Source organism: Chiloscyllium plagiosum, chromosome 27 (assembly GCF_004010195.1).
Source record: "Chiloscyllium plagiosum isolate BGI_BamShark_2017 chromosome 27, ASM401019v2, whole genome shotgun sequence".
NCBI classification, from domain to species: Eukaryota; Metazoa; Chordata; class Chondrichthyes; order Orectolobiformes; family Hemiscylliidae; genus Chiloscyllium; species Chiloscyllium plagiosum.
This window is the reverse complement of record NC_057736.1, coordinates 1,363,607-1,372,527: the sequence shown is the minus strand read 5'-3', so window position 1 is coordinate 1,372,527 and position 8,921 is coordinate 1,363,607. Positions and strand designations below refer to the sequence as shown.

Below are 8,921 nucleotides of genomic sequence, written 5' to 3'. Positions count from 1 at the left end.
TCACTATCCACAATTCCACCGACCTTAGTGTCGTCCGCAAATTTACTAACCCATCCTTCTAAGCCCTCATCTAGGTCATTTATAAAAATGACGAACAGCAGTGGACCCAACACCGACCCTTGCGGTACGCCGCTAGTAACTGGACACCAAGGTGAACATGTTCCATCAACTACAACCCTATGTTTTCTTTCAGAAAGCCAATTACTGATCCAAACTGCTATGTCTCCCATAATCCCATTCCTCCGCATTTTGTATAATAGCCTACTGTGGGGAACCTTATCGAACGCCTTGCTGAAATCCATATACACCACATCAACCGGTTTACTCTCATCTACCTGTTTGGTCACTTTGTCAAAAAAGTCAATAAGATTCGTTAGGCATGACCTACCTTTCACAAAACCGTGTTGACTGTCCCTGATCAGATTATTCTTTTCTAGATGGTTATAAATCCTATCTCTTATAACCTTTTCCAACACTTTACCAACAACTGAAGTGAGACTCACTGGTCTGTAATTACGAGAGTTGTCTCTACTACCCTTTTTGAACAAGGGAACCACATTTGCTATCCTCCAGTCCTCAGGCACTATTCCTATAGACAATGATGATTTGAAGATCAATGCCAAAGGCTCAGCAATCTCTTCCCTTGCTTCCCAGAGGATCCTAGGATAGATCCCATCTGGCCCAGGGGACTTGTCTATTTTCACACTCTGCAGGATTTCTAATACCTCTTCCTTGTGAACCTCAATCTCTTCTAGTCTAGATGCAAGTATCTCTGTATCTTCCTCGCCAACATTTTCATTTTCTATAGTGAACACTGTCGAAAAATATTTATTTAGTGCTTCCCCTATCTCCTCTGACTCCACACATAACTTCCCACTATTATCCTTGATTGGCCCTAATTTAACTCTCATCACTCTTTTATTCCTGACATACCTAAGGAAAGCCTTAGGGTTTATCCTGATCCTATCCGCCAACAACTTCTCATGTCTCCTCCTGGCTCTTCTGAGCTCTCTTTTTAGGTCTTTCCTGACTTTCTTGTAACCCTCAAGCGCCCTATCTGAGTTTTCACATTTTGTCCTAACATAAGCCTTCTTCTTCTTCTTGACCAGGGATTCCACTCCCTTAGTAAACCACGGCTCACGCATTCTATATCTTCCTCCCTGCCTGACAGGTACATACTTATCTAGGACACACAGGAGCTTTTCCTTGAATAAGCTCCACATTTTTAATGTGCTCATCCCCTGCAGTTTCCTTCCCCATTCTACGCTTCCTAAATCTTTCCTAATTGCATCATAATTTCCCTTCCCCCAACTGTAACTCCTGCTCGGTGGAGTACACCTATTCCTTTCCATCACTGAAGTAAACCTGACAGAATTGTGATCGCTGTTTCCAAAGTGCTCACCTACTTCCAAATCTAACACCTGGTCAGGCTCGTTACCCAGTACTAAATCTAAAGTGGCTTCGCCCCTTGTAGGCCTGTCTACATACTTCAGGAAGCCCTCCTGCACACACTGGACAAAAACTGACCCATCTATAGTACTCGTACTGTAGTGAACCCAGTCAATATTTGGATAGTTGAAGCCCCCATGACAACTACCCTGCCTCTCTCACTCCTATCGAGAATCATCTTTGCTATCCTTTCCTCTACATTTCTGGGACTATTCAGAGGCTTATAGAAAACTCCCAGCATGGTGACTTCTCCCTTCCTGTCTCTAACCTCAGTCCATACTACCTCAGTTAACGAGTCCCCAAACATCCTTTTGACAACTGTAATATTGTCCCTGATCAACAATGCCACACCTCCCCCTCTTCTACCATCTTCTCTGTTCTTACTGAAACATCTGAATCCCGGAACCTGCAACAGCCATTCCTGCCCCTGCTCCTCGCGTTGAAGTACACACACTTCAATCCAGGTTCTCACTTGCCAGTGTCAGATACTTGATTTGGGAACTCCCTACTCTCATCCTCTTCTGTACCTGTCCTACAATTTTGGTTCCCATCCCCCTGCTGTATTTGTTTAAATCCACCTTAATAGCTTTAGCGAATTTCCCCCCCCAGGATATTGGTACCCCTCTTCTTTAGATGAAGACCATCCTGCTTGTAGAGGTCCCACCTACCCCAGAAAGTCACGCGGTACATGAATTTCACTGCTCGTATGATGCCAGGTATGTTAATGTTAACTTTTTAATTGAATGTCCAGGTATTGGATAGCTAGGTAAAGGATGAGGCAGTGTGGATCAAATTCTTGAAGCCACTGAACACAATAAATCCCTGACTCAAATACAATAGGAGCCACAGAGCATTTCCCATTTGCAAAAGTGTTTAACTGAAAGAGAGTGTACTATTTTGACACTGGAACAAACCTAATAGAATATTATTCTTAATTTCCTGTTCTGACTATTTAATGCAAGTGTCTGGAGGAATTTCATATTTTCTCAAATAAGGAAAAAAAATGCATTGTAGGAACACACAGCTTCATAGGAAGTTCAAACTTTGATTCCCAAGTCAGGTAGTTCCTGAAATGGCTACTAAAGCAGACATAATGACAACTCATCATCCTCTAGATATCTTTTGAATGATTCATTTGTTTAAAATATTCAGCTCAAACTATTCATTTTTTAAATCTTTGGTACAATTTGATTGGTTTCAATCCAAAGAATAAACTACAGTGGTGAATTAGTCCATATATGGTATGGATGTAATGTTCTTAGAGTTCTAGACCCATGCCTTTTGCTGTTAGGAACTTGCAGGAAAAATTGCTCATGTTCTATCGAATGTAAATGTCAGAAACAGTTTTGATGGAACAATAGTTTGGGGTAGATAGAAATAGACTCAGCAGTTGAGATAAGTTGTTAAAGGGCTGATTAATGAAAGATTCAACGCAAATTTTAAATAGAGATCAAGCAACATTTCCTTATATAACAAGTTGAGGCTATGCAAGTACCTCCAGGGTTTGTTGTTGAGGTTCAAGACTAAGTGAACATTCATGGCTAGATTACAGAAGAAAATGTCAAAAATCACATGAGACCGGGATATAGGAGAACGTGAGGACTGCAAATTCTGGAGATCAGAATCAAAAAGGGTGGTGCTGGGAAAGCACAAGTCAGGCAGCAGGAGAATCGATGTTTCAGGTATGAGCTCTTTTATAGTCCAAGCAAGCTTGTGGTTTCAAATAAACCTGTTGGAGTACAACCCAGTATTGTGTGAGTTTTGACTTTGTTCACCCCAGTCCAACACTGGCACTTCCACATTACAGAAGAGATCATGGGAACCTGGTGAGTAAATGTAATTAGAAAAATTTGCTCACACTGATGGTAAATGTAAAGGAGTCATTTGCCTGTTGCTATATTGTAAGGTAAAGGTGCTTCAATTTACCACAGCACTTTTGGACTGGGATGGAGAAACTCCGCTAAATCACATGATGGCTGTCTTGTCAATCTTGTTGGAATTTCTATAAGGATGGAAGACATTGGAGACAAGAAAGGACTTGGTTGTGTGTGCCAAACCCCCATCTCCTACAGTCAAGTAACTTCCCAATATGTAATGTCAAGACTCACACATCAAAGAATTCTCCCTTGGCTGAGGCACCAGTGAATTGTGTGTATTCCCATCATGAGGCAGTTCCTGCAGGAAATCTAAAGAGACAATCAAGAGACATTATCAAATGATATGAAATGCATACGAGCAGCTAAAATATATTACAACTTTTGTCATAAATCTACAGAGGCCATATTTTACATAAAACAGAAATGTGATTTAAATGGAGGAGATGAGAGTTTGAATTCTCTTAGCAACAAATTAAGGTCACTTTGGAGATAATTTACAGTTTCCTTTCTAACAATGAAGGAGGAAAGAGTGACACCCTAAGAAAATGATCATTTACATGAAAAAGCTTTGTAGCACACTGTAATTACAATGGTAACAAGCGTAAATCCAACCAATTCAGATGTTTCAATAGATAGTAAACCCCAGGATCGTGTCTCATTCATGTATATTCAATCTCAGGAAGTTGATGACCTGTTTAAGAAGTAATTTAACGAAATGGTAGCAACTGAGTGATTACACATGAAAAACTTTGTTTTAATCTATAATGAGCTTGTAAAATCTTAACACTCTAACTGTTAAGTTCATTTCATGTTAATAAAGCAGCCAAGAGTGGAGTGCAGGGGCCAGTAATTGCCTGAATAATATGTTTTTACATTGCAGCATTGTCAGGGCAACTAGGCACAGTAGGGTGGTTGTACAGCATCTGAAAATTGCACACAGAGAAGCACAATAGACTGAATTTTTAAAGAAATCACTTTTCAACCATCATGGCTATGTCTTGATATTATTTTATTAGATGAGAAAGTTGAGCATGATTGTTTAAAAATAAGAATTAGGAGTGTGCATATCATTAGCAGCAACAACAAATAGAGTTCCTGACATTATATCTGAGTTAATAGGTGTAAAAATTTTTAATATATTTGTCTGAAAAGTCTCTCTTAATCATTCTAGTATTGTTCACTAATTTTCTTTTGGATGAAGTGATGTCTCTGTTAAAACAGGTCAGGAATTTTGGATAAAGACATTAAGTATACCTATTATGCAACATTGGAATTCAAGGGACGATAGAAAATTGCAACCTTATTTGACAGGCTACACTGTAGTACCTTCTACTGCATGTACAAATGTCAAACAAAAAGTGAAATGGGGTGAAGACGGTAAGTCCATGACATTACTGCACCAGAGTAAGGTTATCAATGCAATTATAATCTAAACTGCTCCTTAAGACCAACCCAGTGCTTAAGGCAAACTTCCAAGGAACATGTGGCTGCAATTCACTATTCTACATCAACTCTCAAGAGGTTGCAACAAATGACAGCAGCAAATGCTCATACAATTTTGGATCTCGCTCCCCAGCACAGTCACTGTGGAAAATTATCAGTATAGAACCACTCATTCCTTGATAAAATCAGGATTATTGGTCACAGTCAAGATAAATGTTTTTTATTTCTGGTTGGTAAGACGTAACTAGTAGGATACCACAGGGTTTAGTCCTTGGGCTCCAACTATTTAGATTCGATATTAATAACCTGGATGTGGGAATAAAATGTTCTGGAGCTATCTGGACTTTCTTTAACTGAAGCATGACTTCAGCTTCAAGATGCAAAATATCTCATGGAATCTTAGAGTCATAGAGATGTACAGCACAGAAACAGACACTTTGGTCCAACCCATCCATGCCGACCAGATATCCCAACCCAATCTAGTCCCACTTGCAAGCACCCAGCCCAAATCTCTGCATGAAAAAGTTGTCTCTTAGGTCTCTTTTATATTTTTCCCCTCTCACCCTAAACCTATGCCCTCTAGTTCTGGATTCCCCGACCCCATGGAAAAGGCTTTGTATGTTTATCCTATCCATGTCCCTCATGATTTTGTAAACCTCTACAAGGTCACCCCTCAGCCTCCAACGCTCCATGGAAAATAGCCCCAGCTCCCTATAGCTCAAATCCTCCAACCCTGGCAACATCCTTGTCAATCTTTTCTGAACCCTTTCAGGTTTCACAACATCTTTCCGATAGGAAGGAGACCAGAATTGCATGCAATATTCCTAACCAATGTTCTGTACAGCCGCAACATGACCTCCCAACTCCTGTACTGAAAATATGTTGCTGGAAAAGCGCAGCATGTCAGGCAGCATCCAAGGAGCAGGAGAATTGACTTTTCCGGCATGAGCCCTTCTTCAGGAAGGCTCATGCCCGAAACGTCGATTCTCCTGCTTCTTGGGTGCTGCCTGACCTGCTGCGCTTTTCCAGCAACATATTTTCAGCTCTGACCTCCAGCATCTGCAGTCCTCACTTTCTCCTCCCATCTCCTGTACTCAATACTCTGACCAATAAAGGAAAGCATACCAAACACCTTCTTCACTATCCTATCTACCTGCAACTCTACTTTCAAGGAGCTATGAACCTGCACTCCAAGGTCTCTTTGTTTAGCAACACTCCCTCGGACCTCATTACATTTTTTCATTCTTTTCATTTTAATACAAACGTCTAATGGGTTGAGAGCAGGAGTTTCCTGGATCTTTCCAGGCTGTAATCTGAACATTCTCTTGGGAGACTTCACCGCCAGATTTGGGAAAGATCATAGGCTCTGGACTGGAATAATAGGCAAGGAAGGAGTTGGCCAGTTCAACCAGAACACAATCTGGTGATTACAAACACCCTATTTCACCAGTAAACCAGGCAAAAAGTCTCCTGGCAACATCCACGCTCCAAACACTGGCAGCTCATTGATTGTATCATCGTACAATCTTGGGACCAACAAGATGTACTGATAACAAGAGCTGTTACAGGTGCCAGCGACAGCTGGGTAGACCATCAACTCATTTCGTCCACCATGAGAATGAAGATTCAGCCCAAACACAAACACCAGAATCAGAACACTATCAAGAAAGGCAATGTTAACATCATCCAAGACATCAGCCATGTACAGAAGTTCCAACAAAATCTTCAAGAACAACTGCCTCAATAAATCCCAGCATCCATCGAAGAATACTGGAATCAGTATTATCACATCTTGCAAAGAACGCTATTATCACATCTTGCAAAGAAACAATTGGGTTCAAGGTGAAAAAACATCAGAATTGGTCCATGATAATGACAAACTACTCCAACAACTTATTGATGAAAAGAGAAAAGTTTTCATCACCTTATAAAATGACAACAGCTACCAAAAGGAAACACTGTCAGGAATGCAAGGCTGCAGTCCAGAAGAGCACCCAAAACCTGAAACACCAACAGTGGAGGAAGAAAGCTCTGGAAATCCAACAACTAGCAGATGCCAATGTTACTTGAGGCTTCTTCAACACAACTAAAGCTATTTTTGGCCCATCCACTCATGGTCAAGCCCTTTTCAGAAGCAAAGATGGTTCGACCATCCTGAAGAGAAATGCTGACATCAATTCTAGATGGAGGAAGCACTTTGAAGACCTTCTAAATCAAACAGTCCCATTTGACAAGAACATTCCAAAACAGCCCGTTGACGACTCCCTCAGCAAAGTACTAATACTTGAAGAAGTCAGGGAAGCCATCAAAACCTTGAAAAACAACAAGGTCACTTGGCTTGATGGAATACTAGATGAGGTCTATAGAATTGGAGGTAACCTGCATCATTACCAACTGCAGCAACTTCTCATCAAGATCTGGATAAATGAAGATGTACCAGCAGACTTTAGAGACTCAACAATTGTTATCATCTACAAAAGGAAAGACAATCGATCTGAATGTGGAAACTGTCATGGAATTTTCCTGTTAGCAACAGCAGGAAAGATCCTCACCTGCGTCATGAACAACTGGCTCAAGCCTTTAGCTGAGAAGATCCTTCTGGAAACACAAGCCAGTTTCAGATCATCATGTGAAACTCACTATGCGTCACTACAAAAAAAATGTCGTGAACAACTTTAACTTTTGTATATGGCATTCATCGACTTCACCAAAACCTTTGACTCAGTGTCAATGGAATTCCTATGGGATTCTGAGAGATAAATGTGGGCCAAGGGAGCTGAGAGCATTCTTAATGAAGGACTTAAACCTGAAACGTCGATTCTCCTGCTCCTCTGATGCTACCTGGCATGCTGTGCTTTGCCAGCACCACATTCCCAACTCTGATCTCCAGCATTTGTAGTCCTCCCTTTCTCCAACTCCTATGGGATGTCCTATCCACCTATCGATGCCCTGAAAAGTACATTCAAAGCCTGAGACTCCTCCACGATGGCACGCTTGCCACAGTTATGGTCAGCAACAGGAACTGTGAGCCTTTTCAAGTCAGATCAGGAGTAAAACAGGGATGCGTGATTGCCCCAACTTTGTTCACCATCATTACTGCAACAATCACCCTCATCATCAAGGACGACCAACCCCAGGAATCGAAATTGTCTACAGAACAGATGGCAGACTTTGCAATCTTGCTTGTCTTAAGTCCAAAAACAAGACATCTATGAGTTCCCTCATCGAGTTCCAATATGCAGGTGACAACAGTGTTGTAGCTCTCTCAGATAACCACCTCCAACAGATTCGGACTGCCTTCAACTGCGCACACACAAAACTTGGACTTAGCATCAATTCCATGAAGACTCAGATCATCTATCAACCGTCACCAACTGAGACAAATCAGATAGAACCATCAATTCAACTTGACAAAACAACCCTGGAAAGAGTGGGTCTCTTTCCATTTCTTGGAAGTCACTTCTCTTCCAGTGCCAACCTTAATGATGAGATCCAAACAGCTTTTAGACATCTCCAAACAAGAGTCTTTTATGGTCATGAGATCCGGACAGATACAGAAATGTTAGTGTACAAAGCAGTAGTGATCCCAAAGCTCCAGTATGCATCAGAAACTTGGACAACATACCAATGACATCTGAAGGCATTTATAAAGTTCCATCAATGATGCCTATGAACATCTTGAATATCATAGAGTCATAGAGATGTACAGCATGGAAACAGACCCTTTGCTCCAACTTGTCCATGCTGACCACTCATGGAATACAGGGAGAACTAACCATTTGGATACAGAACTGGCTCAAAGGTAGAAGACATAGGGTGGTGGTGAAGGGTTGTTTTTCAGACTGGAAGCCTGAGACCAGTGGAGTGCCACAAGGATCGGTGTTGGGTCCTCTACTTTTTGTCATTTACATAAATGATTTGGATGCGAGCATAAGAGGTACAGTTAGTTAGTTTGCAGATGACACCAAAATTGGAGGTGTAGTGGACAGCGAAGGGGGTTACATCAGATTACAACAGGATCTGGAACAAATGGGCCAATGGGCTGAGAAGTGGCAGATGGAGTTTAGTTCAGATAAATGCGAGGTGCTGCATTTTGGGAAAGCAAATCTTAGCAGGACTTATACACTTAATGGTAAGGTCCTAGGGAGTGTT

At 41.3% G+C, this 8,921-nt stretch overlaps 1 long non-coding RNA gene across 1 annotated transcript in view; it reads right to left on the bottom strand.

The window, feature by feature from the left end:
* LOC122563404 overlaps positions 1 to 3,635 on the bottom strand; it is a 58,439-nt gene extending 54,804 nt beyond the window's left edge. Inside the window, exon 1 of the long non-coding RNA XR_006315583.1 lies at positions 3,558 to 3,635. This is a non-coding gene — a long non-coding RNA (uncharacterized LOC122563404). The remainder of the gene's footprint in view (positions 1 to 3,557) is intronic.
* Between the last annotated feature and the right edge of the window lie 5,286 nt (positions 3,636 to 8,921).